A 15,099-nucleotide genomic window follows, 5' to 3' on the forward strand; every position below is an offset into this window, starting at 1 on the left:
GAAATTCAATTTAAAGGGGATAGATTGTAACGTCCCGAAAATTTGAAGATCCACATGAATCACATGCATGCAGATTACCAAATTCTTTATGTATTTTATTAAATTGTTTTAATACATTAAATGCATGTTTATTGCATAAATATGTGTTTTTATTCATGGGTTATTAAAGTTTCATGCATTAGGGTTTTAAGTTGCATTTCGCGCTCGAACGAGTAACGAAGACCGGAGATAATTAGGAAAAATATTTTTATGAAATAATTATGTTTAATTATTTAACATATGGTGTATTTAAGTACGATTTTTTAAAATTAGCATTGGTGGAGTAGTTTTACTCGCCAGGTCATAGTTTAAACTGGTACGTGAATTTTAGCAAGTCGGAGGACTTCTTGAGGGTTCCGGCAATATTTTCAAAAACATACCTAAGCGAAATATTTTACGAGAGTTTTTTTGGGCCAAATGGGACTATTTTAATGTATAATGGGCCTAAAATCCTACCTAACCTCATTATTTTAATTAAGGGCACATAATACCTTAATAATTATATTTAAACCTATCATTAAAACCCTAATCTCCCTACCTCCATATGGTTGCCGCCCCTCCATGTTCCAGCAGCTTTCTTCAAAAATCCATCTGCTTCCCCCTTAGGTTTTCTCAAGCTTTTTTCAAAGAAATCGTTCCCCGCCTCTCCGGTGCACGTTCTACTTTAAGGTCTTCAGGTTTTCGAGCGTATAAACGCAAAGACACGCCAAAAATCTCATTATTCTCATCATTCACATCTATTCTGGTTTGTGTGTTTATGTATGTGAAATATTTTGATCTATTATATGGTATCGTTTTTGCATAGTTTTGACATGAAATACACCTACATTTTGATGCAATTCACGTTTTCTTGATGTAGAGGCCCGTATTTCTTATTCGTAATTTTGCGGAATTATTTAAAATTTTCTCTTTAAATAAATAACATACATCATTCATAAAATAAACTGATAAATGGATTTGACCTTAAAATAACAGCGGAATAAATATTGTGTTTCAAAATAATAACTTAAAAATAATTCAACATATTAAAACTGAGTTTGGACATAAAATAGTGAATAAAATGAAGCATGAGGTCCTCGGGCTCCTACTACTGCTGACCCAAGCTAGCTCACTGGTCTCCGCCCTCGGTCTCGGCCTCATCAGTACCTACAACAATCAAGTCTAGCGAGTCTAAAGACTCAACAAGCATATATCGTGAATAGCAAGTAAGTATATCATAAAATCGCATGCAACGTAAAAATATCATATCGTAAAGCGTAACGTGAAAGTTATGTCTTGAGTAATTATAAATATGTGCATATCTGAAAATCATACGTAAAAGATTTGCTCGATAGAGCTCTGTCATAACATATCATGTCGTAATTCTTTTAGTAGAGATAATGTTTCTACGCAAGTGGCCCATAACATAACATGAACGTCTGATCAGACTAAACCACAGTATACTGGGCGGTATAGATCACCACAGCCCTTGGACTGGATGTTCGTACCCATACATGAACATGAACCGGTCGTAAGTCACCGGCTAGAGATCCCATAAGCGTGAGGTGGCCACAAGACATATCGCATATATCTAAAAATAAACATTTTATATTTTATGCACGTAATATAATTATAACAATTGTTTTTATCGAGTGAGTTGGATCATTCCCAGGCTCGCTGCGACCTAATCCTAACATGAGAAACATGCAAATAATTGCAACTTGGCCGAACTCCAACTCCAGTCCGGCCTCGCTTATTTATCCGAAAAGATAAAAACTAAACTTCTGCGTAAAATAAATAATCATGACTCAAAAAATTTTAAAAAATGAATTTAAACACTCCATAAGTATATAAAAACTATTTTTAATTTAAATAATAGCAATTATGCATGGCTTATACGTAATCTGATTTATCGGGTTCTACAACTCTCCCCCCATTAAAAGAAATTTCGTCCTCGAAATTAAAACTTACCGAATAACTCGGGGTAACGACTCTTCATCTCTGGCTCAGATTACCACGTAGCTTTCTCCTCCGAATAATTAAGCCATTTGACCTTCACTAGCTTGACCAGTTTGTTCCGAGGCTTCTTCTCTTGTCTGTCTAAGATTTGCATTGGTCTTCTTCATAAGACAGGTTTGGAGTGAGCTGCAACGGTTCGAAGTTCAAGACATGCGAAAGATTCGCCATATACTTCCTCAGCATAGAGACGTGGAACACATTGTGTACTCCGGCCATATTCGGCAGAAGAGCAACACGATAAGCTAACGTCCCAACCTTGTCGAGGATCTCAAATGGTCCGATGAATCTCGGACTGAGCTTTCCTTTCTTCCTGAACCGTATGACACCTTTCATAGGTGCTATAGAAACGGGAATACCATGAAGTCTGACTATCTATCGGATATATAGATCTGCATACTGAATCATGGTGAAAGTCGTCTTAATAGGTAAGAAGTGCGCTGACTTGGTAAGACGATCAACAATCACCCAGATAGCATTTTACCCTATGGCTGACTTCGGCAAGCCTACCATGAAGTCCATGGTAATATTCTTCCACTTGAGCAAGCCTGCTGGTCTCTGATGTTCCGCTTTCACTAGCTGGCACGTCAGACAATCGGATACAAAACATCTGATATCCTTCTTCATTCCGGGTCACCAAGACAACAACTGTAGATCTTTGTACTTCCAAGATGAATAGAGCACATGTGAGCCTCTGATAAAATATGTGCTCGAATAGAATCGCTGCTGGGAACCCACATTTTGTCTTGATATCTCACAATACCGTCGCCAACTGTATACAAGATACTGCCCTTGGTCTCATCTCTCTGCTTACACTTTGCCAACTGCTCATCTGCTGGCTGACCATTGCGAATACGATCTAGAAGAGAAGACTGAATCGTCAAAGTAGATAGACGAGGAACTCTACCTCGGGGATATGTCTCTAGATCAAACCTCTGCATCTCAGACTGAAGGTGTCTCGGAATCACCAAGTGAGCCATTACCGCGACTTTCCTGCTTAACGCATCCGCAACTGCATTAGCTTTGACATGGTGGTAGCTCATGTCACAGTCATAGTCATTCACTAGCTTCAACCAACGCCTCAGACGCATATTCAACTCTTTCTGTGTAAAGAAATACTTGAGGCTCTTATGGTCGGTAAAGATCTGCCACTTCTCTCCGTACATATAATGCCTCCAAATCTTCAAGGCAAACACTACGGCTGCCAACTATAGATCGTGGGTAGGGTAACCCTTCTCATCGATTTTCAACTGACGAGAAGCATACGCTATCACCTTCCCATGCTGCATCAACACTGCACCTAAACCGAGCTTCGAAGCTTCGGTATACAAAACAAAGTCTTCGAGCCCTGTCAGCACGGCCAGTACTGGTGCTGAGTTAAGAGCTTGCTTCAAAGTATCGAAGCTCTTCTGACACTCATCGCTCCACAAAAATTTCTCATTCTTCTTTGTTAACGACGTGGAACTGCGATAGAGGAGAATCCCTGAATAAACTTCCGATAATATCCTGTTAGCCCAAGTAAACTACGGATCTCTGATGCATTTTGCAGTACAACCCAATCTCTGACTGCTGAAACTTTCACTGGGTCTATCTCGATACCGCTGCTAGAAACGATGTGGCCTAAGAACACCACTTTCTCTAACCAGAACTAACACTTACTGAACTTCGCGAATAGCTGGTGCTTCTGTAAGGTCTGCAAAACTGCGGTCAGATGTCTTTTGTGCTCTTCATGATTCTTTGAGTAGACGAGGATGTCGTCTATGAATACTATCACGAACTGATCAAGGTACGACTGAAATACGCGAATCATGAGATCCATGAAGATTGCTGGCGCATTTGTCAAACCGATTGGCATCAAAAGGAACTCGAAGTGGCCATAACAATTCCTAAAAGAGGTCTTGAGAACATCGGCATCTTTCACCCTCAACTGGTGATAACCAGAACGCAGGTCAATTTTTGAGAATACTGAAGCTCCCTGCGACTGGTCAAATAAACTTCAATCCTCGGGAGTGGGTATTTGTTCTTAACTGTAACCCTGTTCAACTCCCGGTAGTCGATGTAGATCCTCATCGAACCATCCTTCTTCTTCACAAATAAGACTGGCGTGCCCAATAGGGAAAAAATCAGGCGAATGAACTCTTTGTCAAGAAGTTCCTGAATCTGCTTCTTGTGTTCTGCCATATCTGTCGGTGCTCATCGGTACGGTGCTTTTGAGATCGGTGTGGTACCTTGCATAAGCTCAATAGAAAACTCCACCTCTCGCATATGTGGCATACCAGAGACGTCATCAGGAAAAATGTCTAGAAAGTCCCTAACAAATGGAACATCGGAGGTTGACTGACTGGGTGCTTCAGGAACAGATACAAAGTTTGCTAAAAACGCTCGACACCCTCTATGCATAAGCTTCCTGGCCTGGACACAAGGTATAATACACGGTAAAGGAAAGTACCTGTCTCCTCAAATAAGAACTACTCTCCCAAGCGATCGGACTAGAACAGATCTCTGCTGGAAGTCAATCAAAAATTTGTTCCTTAATAGTCAGTCCATACACAGAATGATATCAAATTCTGGCATCGACGGTACGATCAGATCCGCATAGACAAGATTACCATGAAGTTCGAGGTCTATGTCTCAGATCACATTAGTAGCTGTCAGCTCCTCTCCAGAAGGTAGTTCTACTGAATATGCTATGTCTAGCCCGATGGTCTTGACCTTGAGGAAATTTGCGAAGGTCTCTGAAATGAACGAATGAGTGGCCCATGAATCTATCAAGGCATTCGTAGCTGAGCCAGATATAAAAATTCTCCCTGAAAGGTTTGAACATCAAGCTGAACCCAATAATTACAAAAAATAAACTTATAGACATGCGAAGGTCGAGTTCTTCTAACCTAAATTCCCGAATAACGCTGATTAGAGAATGCAATTCTATCACAAATTCTAAGTTCAAAACCTTAACCCAAAACATTAAATTCCAAATACAAACTTAAAGCTTTAAGGTACCTGTCATGAGCATTGTCTCTGGGTTCGTCTCCGCAACATGGAGGGCAAAAACTCTGCCTTGGGTAGGCAGTGTAGAGGCCCGTATTTCGTATTTGTAAATTTGCGGAATTATTTAAAAATTTTCTTTAAAATTAAATAATTTGCTTCATTCATAAAATAAACTGATAAAAAGTTTAAATGTTAAAATTAGCAGCGGAAGTAAATACTGTTTTTCAAAACAACTTAAAATAATTCATCGTAACAAAATAAGTTTGAGCATAAAATGATAAATAAACTGAAACATGAGATCCTCAGGTTCCTACTACTGCCGACCCAAAATGGCTCACTGGTCCCCGCCCTCGGTCCTGATCTCATCAGTACCTAAAACAATAAAGTCTAGTGAGTCTAAAGACTCAGCATGCATATATCATGAATAACAAGTAAAATATATCATAAAATTTCATGACATGTAAAGATATCATATCGTAAAACGTAACGTGAAAATTGTGTCATTAATAATTATAAATACGTGCATAACTTAAAATCGTACGTAAAATTTTTGCTCGATAGAGCCCTATCATAAAATAGCATATCATAATTTTCTGTTGAGATAATGTTCTACGCAAGTGGCCCGTACATAACATGAATTGTCTGATCAGACTAAACCGTAACCATACATGAACATGAACCAGTCGTAAGTCACCGGGTGAAGTAATAATCTCATAATCTGAATCCCATAAGCGTGAGGTGGCCACAAGACATATCGCATATATCTCAAAATAAACATTTTATATTTTTATGCACGTATTATAATTAATTTCCTGTGTTATTTTACCAATTGAGTTGGATCGTTTCCAGGCTCGCTGCGACCTAATTCTAACATGAGAAACATGCAAATAAACTTAACTTGTGAATAACTTCGTAATGGGACCCAAAAATGGGGCCAACTAGACCAATAACTTAACTTCTAACCACGACTCCGTACCAACATCAAACCATTGTTTATTCATGGTCAAAATACGCCTAACATGATGAAATAGTGCTCCTAAGAATTGTAAAACTCGAAATTTGGTGAATGGAGGCCAAAATCGTGAAACGCTCTTTCGAGAGTCACTTTGGCACATCGCACCGTAAATTCTCGTACCACCTCTAAACTTAACCAAATCACAAACAGCCAAAAACATGACCTTCCTAACTCAATGAGGTACTGTCCAATCCAAGGCTATAGGCTAAAAGCCAACCAAGGACTCGAAACAAGCCTCTGAACCGAAGGCAAAGTTGCTGTCAAAAAATTACAGCAGCAGCTGTTGTGCTTCCGTGCTTCGTTTTCGAGACTATCGGCCATTGGGGCTTGAACTACCAACCAGAGCCTCTTACCAACATCCTAAGGTATGGTTTGACTTATGGCTAAGGGCCGTAGGCCAACCACAATACAAGCCAACACCTACGATGATCCCAAGCTTCACCCGAGAACACACATGGCACGCATGGGGGTGTTGCTTGTTTTGCTGTCATGGATCATTCCAGTGGCCATGTGATTGACCATGGCATGATCTAGACATCATGAGGCATTGTTTGAACCATGGCTAAGGGCTAAAAATCCAACCAAGATCCACACCAAACCTCAAACAATTGGAAACTCACTCACACGAAAGAAACAGAAAAATGAAACCGTGGAGCTCTTGTCTTGTTTGTTTTAAAATCTATGGGAACCAAGACATGAAATGTCATCTTTGTCATGTCATATACATGCTAAGGAAGGGTCCTAACCATGGTTAAAGGCCCAAAAGCAAACCAAGATTCGAACCTCAACTTAGACAACCAAACCAGAAAATTGAGACTCAAACTTGCAACTATGGTGGAGTTGCTGTCAAGTCTTGAATCCAGCGGTTGGGGCTTACACTAATGGACCAAAATGATCATAACTCACCCTAGTACATGCCTAGATGCAGCCTTGAGTGCCTGGAGTCGAGCCAATCCCTGAAATCATCAAAACAATCGAAACCGTGAAGTAACAAGAAGGGCCGAAATTTTGTGCAGATTTTCTTTGAAAGTTGATGTCCAAATTCGGTTTTGCCATGGAAATCATAATCATGTAATGTTTTAAAATATTTATATGACTTGATTGAAGAGTAAAGAACAATATAAACATGCCTGGAATTTGATTTTTGAAAGAACAAACCAAAACGACGAACGCGGCGCGGCGGAGACAGAGTTTCTTTTCTTGTTTTCTCTAGGTGCAAGTCACGATTTTTGCTGAGTCCTCTTCTGAATTTTCAAAGGTGAGGGGGTGAAGGAGGTGCTATGGAATGAAGGGAAAATAAAGGTGTCGAGAATGTATTAGAGGGAAGTTTCAATTCAATAGATGGAATGGCACAAGGAAATGATTTCCTACCATTCTAGTTGCTCAAGAATGAGGGATAGATGGCTACCTTATTAGTTTAATTAAGTGTAATGAATTGCTTAATTATTAATTATTGAGGATTTAAAATGAGGGAATTAACTATGCCATGAAAGGATTAAGGAAAGATATCAATAGAGAGTTGCCAAAACAAGCATGATTTGTTTGATTAAAGGAAGGGCCGAAATTATGCTTAATAAAATGGGGTAAAATATTGCTTAAATATTGAATTTTATCTCCTTAAAGTTTTAAACATTAATTATGTGTTTTAGTGAAATAGTAAATTAATTTGGGATAGTAATTTTCTTGTATGCATGACTAATTCTTAAAATAAATTTACTAACATGTTAAGTTACAATTTCTTAAATAAAATAAGCCTAGATTAACTTATCTCAATTGGTCACATATTTTAATTTAGGCTTTTAATTAAATTATTGGACATAAAGAACTTATTTACTACTTATCTCTAATTAATTAAATAATTCCTTAAACATTCTTTTACATTAAAATAAATTATTCTTTATCTTAAATAAATTATAGGAATATTTTCTTATTATTAAAAGTTATCTCAATACTCCGACTCCGGTCCGGCCTCGCTTATTTAACCGAAATAACAAAAACTAAACTTCTACGATTTAAAATAAATGATCATGATTTAATGAAATTTAAAATGCTTTAAATAATAAAGAAATCATTTTTAATCTAAATAGTAGTAATTATGCATGGCTTATATGTAGTCTGATTTAAGTTCTACAACTCTCCCCACTTAAAAGAAATTTCGTCCTCGAAATTAAAACTTACCGAATAACTCGGTATACCGACTCCTCAACTCTGGCTCAGATTCCCACGTAGCTTCCTCCTCTTACTGATTAAGCCATTTGACTTTCACTAGCTTCACCAATTTGTCTGAAGCTTCTTCTCCTGCCTGTCTAAGATTTGCACTTGTCTCTCTTCATTAGACAGGTTCGGAGTGAGCTGCAACGGTTCAAAATTCAAGACATGCGAAGGGTTCGCCATATACTTCCTTAGCATTGAGACGTGGAACACATTGTGCACTCCAGCCAGATTCGGTGGAAGAGCAAAACGATAAGTTGACGTCCCAACCCTGTCGAGGATCTCAAATGGTCCGATGAATCTCGGACTGAGCTTTCCTTTCTTCCCGAACCGCATGACGCCTTTCATAGGTGCTACCTTCACAAAAACACGGTCGCCAATGGCAAACTTTAGATCTCTCCTCCTCTGATCCGCATAGCTCTTCTGTCGACTCTGAGCAGTCCTCATCCTGTCACGGATTTTGACTACTACATCGGCAGCCTGCTGAATAATATTCGGACCCAACTCTGATCTCTCCCCTACTTCATCCCAATGAACAGGCGATCTGCACTTACGACCATACAGTGCTTCAAACAGAGCCATACCTATAGACGCCTGGAAACTGTTGTTATATGTGAACTCTACCAATGGCAAATTCGACTCCCAACTCCCTGAAAAATCGATGACACAAGCACGGAGAAGATCCTCCAAAATCTGGATAACTCTCTCTGACTGTCCATCTGTCTGAGGGTAGAAAGCTATGCTAAACAACAACTTCGTACCCACTGCAGAATGCAGACTCTACCAAAAGGTGGAGGTGAATCTAGAATTTCTGTCAGACACTATAGAAACGAGAATACCATGAAGTCTAACTATTTCTCGGATATACAACTCTGCATAATGTACCATGGTTAAAGTCAGTCTTAATAGGCAAGAAGTGCGCTGATTTGGTAAGACGATCAACAATAACCCAGATAGCATATGATCCTCTGACTGACTTCGGCAAACCGGTCACGAAGCCCATGGTAACATTCTCCCACTTCCACTCGGGAATAGAAGAGGCTTGAGCAAGCCTGCTGGTCTCTGATGCTCCGCTTTCATTAGCTGGCATGTCAGACACTCGGATACAAAACGTCTGATATCCTTCTTCATTCCTGGCCACCAATACAACAACTGCAGATCTTTGTACATCTTTGTACTCCAAGGATGAATAGAGTACGACATATGGGCCTCGGATAGAATATCTGCTCGGATAGAATCACTGCTAGGAACCCACATCCTGTCTCGGTATCTCACAATACCGTCGCTAAATGTATACAAGATACTGCCCTTGGCCCCATCTCTCTGCTTCCACTTTGCCAACTGATCATCAGCTGACTGACCATTGCGAATTCGGTCTAGAATGGAAGACTGAATCGTCAAAGTAGATAGACGGGGAACTCTACCTCGAGGATATGTCTCTAGATCAAACCTCTGCATCTCAGACTGAAGAGGCCTCGAAATCGCTAGATGAGCCATCAATGCGACTTTCCTGCTCAGTGCATCCGTAACTACATTAGCTTTGCCATGGGTGGTAGCTAATCTCACAGTCATAGTCCTTCACTAGCTCCAACCAACGCCTCTGACGCATATTCAGCTCTTTCTGCGTAAAGAAGTACTTGAGGCTCTTATGGTCGGTAAAGATCTGGTACTTCTCTCCGTACAAATAATTCCTCAAAATCTTCAAGGCAAATACTACGGCTGCTAGCTCTAGATCATGGGTAGGGTAGTTCTTCTCGTGGATCTTCAACTGACGTGAAGCATACGCTATCACCTTCCCATGCTTCATCAACACTGCGCCTAGACCGAGCTTCGAAGCATCGGTATACAAAACAAAGTCTCCGGACCCTGACGGCATGGCCAATACTGGCGTTGATATAAGAGCTTGCTTCAAAGTATCGAAACTTTTCTGACACTCATCGCTCCACACAAATTTCGCATTCTTCTTCGTCAATGACGTGAGTGGAACTGCGATAGAGGAGAATCCTTGAATAAACTTTCGATAGTATCCTGCTAGCCCAAGGAAACTACTGATCTCTGATGCATTCTGCGGCACAACTGAATCTCTGACTGCTGCAACTTTTGCTGGGTCTACCTCGATACCGTTGCTAGAAACGATGTGGCCTAAGAATGCCTTCTCTAACCAGAATTCGCACTTACTGAACTTCGCGAATATCTTATGCTTTTGCAATGTCTGCAAAACTGGGTTCAGATATTTGCTGTGATCCTCTTGATTCTTTGAGTAGACGAGAATGTCGTGTATGAATACTATCACAAACTGATCAAGATACGGCTGAAATACGCGATTCATGAGATCCATGAAGATCGCTGGCGCATTCGTCAAACCAAACTGCATCACAAGGAACTCGAAGTGGCCATAATGAATCCTAAAAGCAGTCTTGAGAACATCGGCATCTTTCACTCTCAACTGGTGATAGCCAGAACACAGATCGATCTTAGAGAATACTGAAGCTCCCTGTAACTGATCAAATAAATCTTCAATCCACGGGAGTGGGTATTTGTTCTTCACTGTAACCCTGTTCAATTCCCGGTAGTCAATACAGAGCCTCATCGTACCATCCTTCTTCTTCACAAACAATACTAGCGCGCCCCATGGTGAAAAACTCGGGCGAATGAACTCCTTGTCAAGAAGTTCGTGAATCTACTTCTTAAGTTCTGCCATCTCTGTCGCTGCTAATCGGCACGGGGCTTCTGAGATCGGAGCCGTATCTGGCATAAGCTCAATAAAAAACTCCATCTCTCGCTCGGGTGGCATACCAGAGACGTCCTCAGGAAAAACGTCTAGAAAATCCCTAACAATTGGGACATCGGAGGATGACTGACTGGGTGCCTCGGAAACGGATTTAAAAGTTGCCTAAACGCTCGACACCCTCTATGCATGAGATTCCTAGCCTGGACACAAGATATTAAACACGGTAAATGAAAGTACCTGTCTAGTTCGAATAAGAACTTCTCCATCCCTGACTGTCGAACTAGAACGGATCTCTCCTGAAAGTCGATTAAAACTATGTTCCTTAGTAGCCAGTCCATACCCAGAATGATATCAAACTCTGGCATCGGCTAAACGATAAGATTCGCATAAACAAGATTGCCATGAAGCTCGAGGTCTATGTCTCGGATCACATTAGTAGCTGCGAGATCTTCTCCAGAAGGCAGTACTACTGAATAGGCTATATCTAGCCCAATGGTCTTGACCTTGAGAAAATTAGCAAAGGTCTCCGAAATGATCGAATTAGTAGCCCCTGAATCTATCAAGGCTTTTCGTAGGTGAACCAGCTATAAAAATTCTCCCTGAAAGATTGGAACACTAAGCTGAACCCAATAGTTACAAGAACTAAACTTATAGACATGTGAAGGCCAGAGTTCTTCTAAACTAAATTCTCGAAAATAACACTGATTAGAGCATGCAATCCTAACACAATTCTAAGTTCAAAATCTCAACCCAAAACATTAATTCCAAAATAAAAACTTAAAGCTTAAAGGTACCTATCATGAGCATGGTCTCCGGGTTCGTCTTCGCTGCATGGAGATAAAAAACTCTGCCTTGGGTAGGCAGACTCCCTTGCGGGCACTGATTCAGCAAGTGGTCTGGACTATCACACTTGTAACACTTCCCCGAGCCGTACATACATGCTCAGCATGGCAGCGTGTGCACCTAGGACAGACTGGTTGCTCTAAAGTCCTCGGGACTGCACGTCCCTGCTGCTGTTGTCCTCTGTTTCTGGGTGGGCCGTAGAAAGGCCTCTTACTCGGATGCTGCTGCTGAGGAGGGCAGTGTGGCACTTGGACTGGTCGCTTGCCCTGGCGGTCTCTCTCAATATCATTCTGGTCCTGATCTGCAGCTAGAGCTCTGGAGACAGCGACGTCATAAGTAGTAGGGCCAGCCACCCTAACATCACAGTGCAAGATCGGCCGCAGACCATCTAGAAAATGCCTCAGTTTGGCTCCAACATCATTCGCAATCAGGGGTACGAAATGGCAACCCCTCTCAAACTAATGGATGAACTCTGTAATAGTCATATCTTCCTGCCTCAGGGTCATGAACTCCCTGGTCAACCTAGAGTGCACCTCCTCAGTAAAATATTTAGAGTAGAATACCTCGGCGAAGCGCGTCCAACTCAAAATAGCCAAGTTCAAGGCTACGGATGCTCCTTCCCACCATAAGTGGGCGTCTCCTCCAAAAACATAGGTTGCACAACGAACCCTATCTTCATCTCCGAGCTCTATGAATTCGAAAATAACCTCGAGGGACTTAATCCAGCCCTCGAAAATCGTAGGATCTGCCATCCCTGAGAACTCCTTTGGTTTCATCTTCATGAACTGCTCATAAGTAGCCTCAGGCCCCGTCGGCCTGGCTACCCCAGCATTTTTCCCCGCAAAATGTGCGAAGAACTGCGTCATCCCAGCTAACATCTGGGCGTTCATGTCCGGTGGAGGGGGTGGGGGTACATTCCTATCCTGCCTCTGATTCTCGTCGTCTTCCTGGCGAGGCTCGTCATCTCTCGTGTGCTCAAGAATGCGTCTAGGAGGCATACTGTTCCATATATACAACCCATACGTAACCAACATGAATAATTCCGTCATTTCTTTAAATTTAAATAAATACTGCATAATCATAATCTTGACATAAAATATTCATGAAAACATGCTGCTAAAAAATTTCTTGCTTTAAACGAAATGCGTAAACGTAAAACTTACAGACCGAAGACGTGACATCGTGAGCTTCTCGAGGTTAGTAGTAGTACAACCCTTTACAAGAACATAGGCTCTGATACCAACTGTAGAGGCCCGTATTTCGTATTTGTAAATTTGTGGATTTATTTAAAATTTTTCTTTAAAAGTAAATAATTTGCCTCATTCATAAAATAAACTGAAAAAATTTAAATGTTTAAAGTAGCAGAAGTAAATACTGTTTTTCAAAACAACAACTTAAAATAATTCATCGTAACAAAATACGTTTGAGCATAAAATGATAAATAAACTGAAACATGAGGTCCTCGGGTTCCTACTACTGCCGACCCAAGATGGCTCAGTGGTCCCCGACCTCATCAATACTTACAACAATCAAGTCTAGTGATTCTAAAGACTCAGCATGCATATATCGTGAATAACAAGTAAAATATATCATAAAATTTCATGCCAAGTAAAGATATCATATCGTAAAGCGTAACGTGAAAGTAGTGTTATGAATAATTATAAATGCGTGCATAATTGAAAATCGTACGTAAAATGTTTGCTCGATTGAGCCTTGTCATAAAATAGCATATCATAATTTTCTGTTGAGATAATGTTCTACGAAAGTGGCCCGTACATAGGATGAATCGTCTGATCAGACTAAACCATAGTATACTGGGCGGTAGAGATCATCACAGCCCTTGGACTGGATATTCGTACCATACATGAACATGAACCGGTCGTAAGTCACCAGGTGAAGTAATAATCCCATAAGCTGAATCCCATAAGCGTGAGGTGACCACAAGACATATAGCATATATCTCAAAATAAACATTTTATATTTTTATTCAGGTAATATAATTAAATTCCTGTGTTATTTTACTAATTGAGTTGGATCATTCCTAGGCTCGCTGCGACCTAATTCTAACATGAGAAACATGCAAATAAACTTAACTTGAAAATAACTTCGTAATGGGACCCAAAAACGGGGCCAACTAGACCAACAACTTAACTTCTAACCACGACCCCGTACCAACCCGAACCAAAATCGAACCATCGTTTAGTCATGGTCAAAATACGCCTAACATGATTAAATAGTGCTCCTAAGTATTTTAAAACTCGAAATTTGGTGAATGGAGGCAAAAATCGTGAAACGCTCTTTCGAGAGTCACTTTGGCACATCGCATCGTAAATTCCCGTACGACCTCTAAACTTAACGAAATCACGAACGGCTAAAAACATAACCTTCCTAACTCAATGAGGTACTGTCCAGTCCAAATCCATAGGCTAATAGCCAACCAAGAACTCGAAACAAGCCTCTGAACCAAAGGCAAAGTTGCTGTCAAAAAATTACAGCAGCAGCTGTTGCGCTTCCGTGCTTCGTTTTCGAGACTATAGGCCATTGTGGCTTGAACCACCAGCCAGAGCCTCTTACCAATATCCTAAGGTATGGTTTGAACTATGGCTAAGGTCCCTAGGCCAACCACAATCCAAGCCAACACCTACGACGATCCCAAGCTTCACCCGAGAACACACATGGCACGCGTGGGGTTGTTGCTTGTTTTGCTGTCATGGATCATTCCAGTGGCCATGTGATCGACCATGGCATGATCTAGACATCATGAGGCATTGTGTGAACCATGGCTAAGGGCTAAAAAGCCAACCATGATCCACACCAAATCTCAAACAATTCGAAACTCACTCACACGAAAGAAACAAAAAAATGAAACCGTGGAGCTCTTGTCTTGTTTTGTTTTACAGTCGATGGGACCATGAACCAAGCCATGAAAGGTCATCTTGGTCACATCCTAGACATGCTAAGGAAGGGTCCTAACCATGTTTACAGGCCCAAAAGCAAACCAAGATTCGAACCTCAACTTAGACAACCAAACCAGAAAATTGAGACTCAAACTTGCAACTACGGTGGAGTTGCTGTCAAGTCTTGAATCCAGCGGTTGGGGCTTACACTAATGGACCAAAATGATCATAACTCACCCTAGTACGTGCCTAGATGCAGCCTTGAGTGCCTGGAGTCGAGCCAATCCCTGAAATCATCAAAACAATCGAAAACGTGAAGTAACAAGAAGGGCCGAAATTTTGTGCAGATTTTCTTTGAATGTTGCTGTCCAAATTCGGTT

Source organism: Primulina eburnea, chromosome 8 (genome assembly GCF_022965805.1).
Source record: "Primulina eburnea isolate SZY01 chromosome 8, ASM2296580v1, whole genome shotgun sequence".
In the NCBI taxonomy this organism is placed as follows: Eukaryota; Viridiplantae; Streptophyta; class Magnoliopsida; order Lamiales; family Gesneriaceae; genus Primulina; species Primulina eburnea.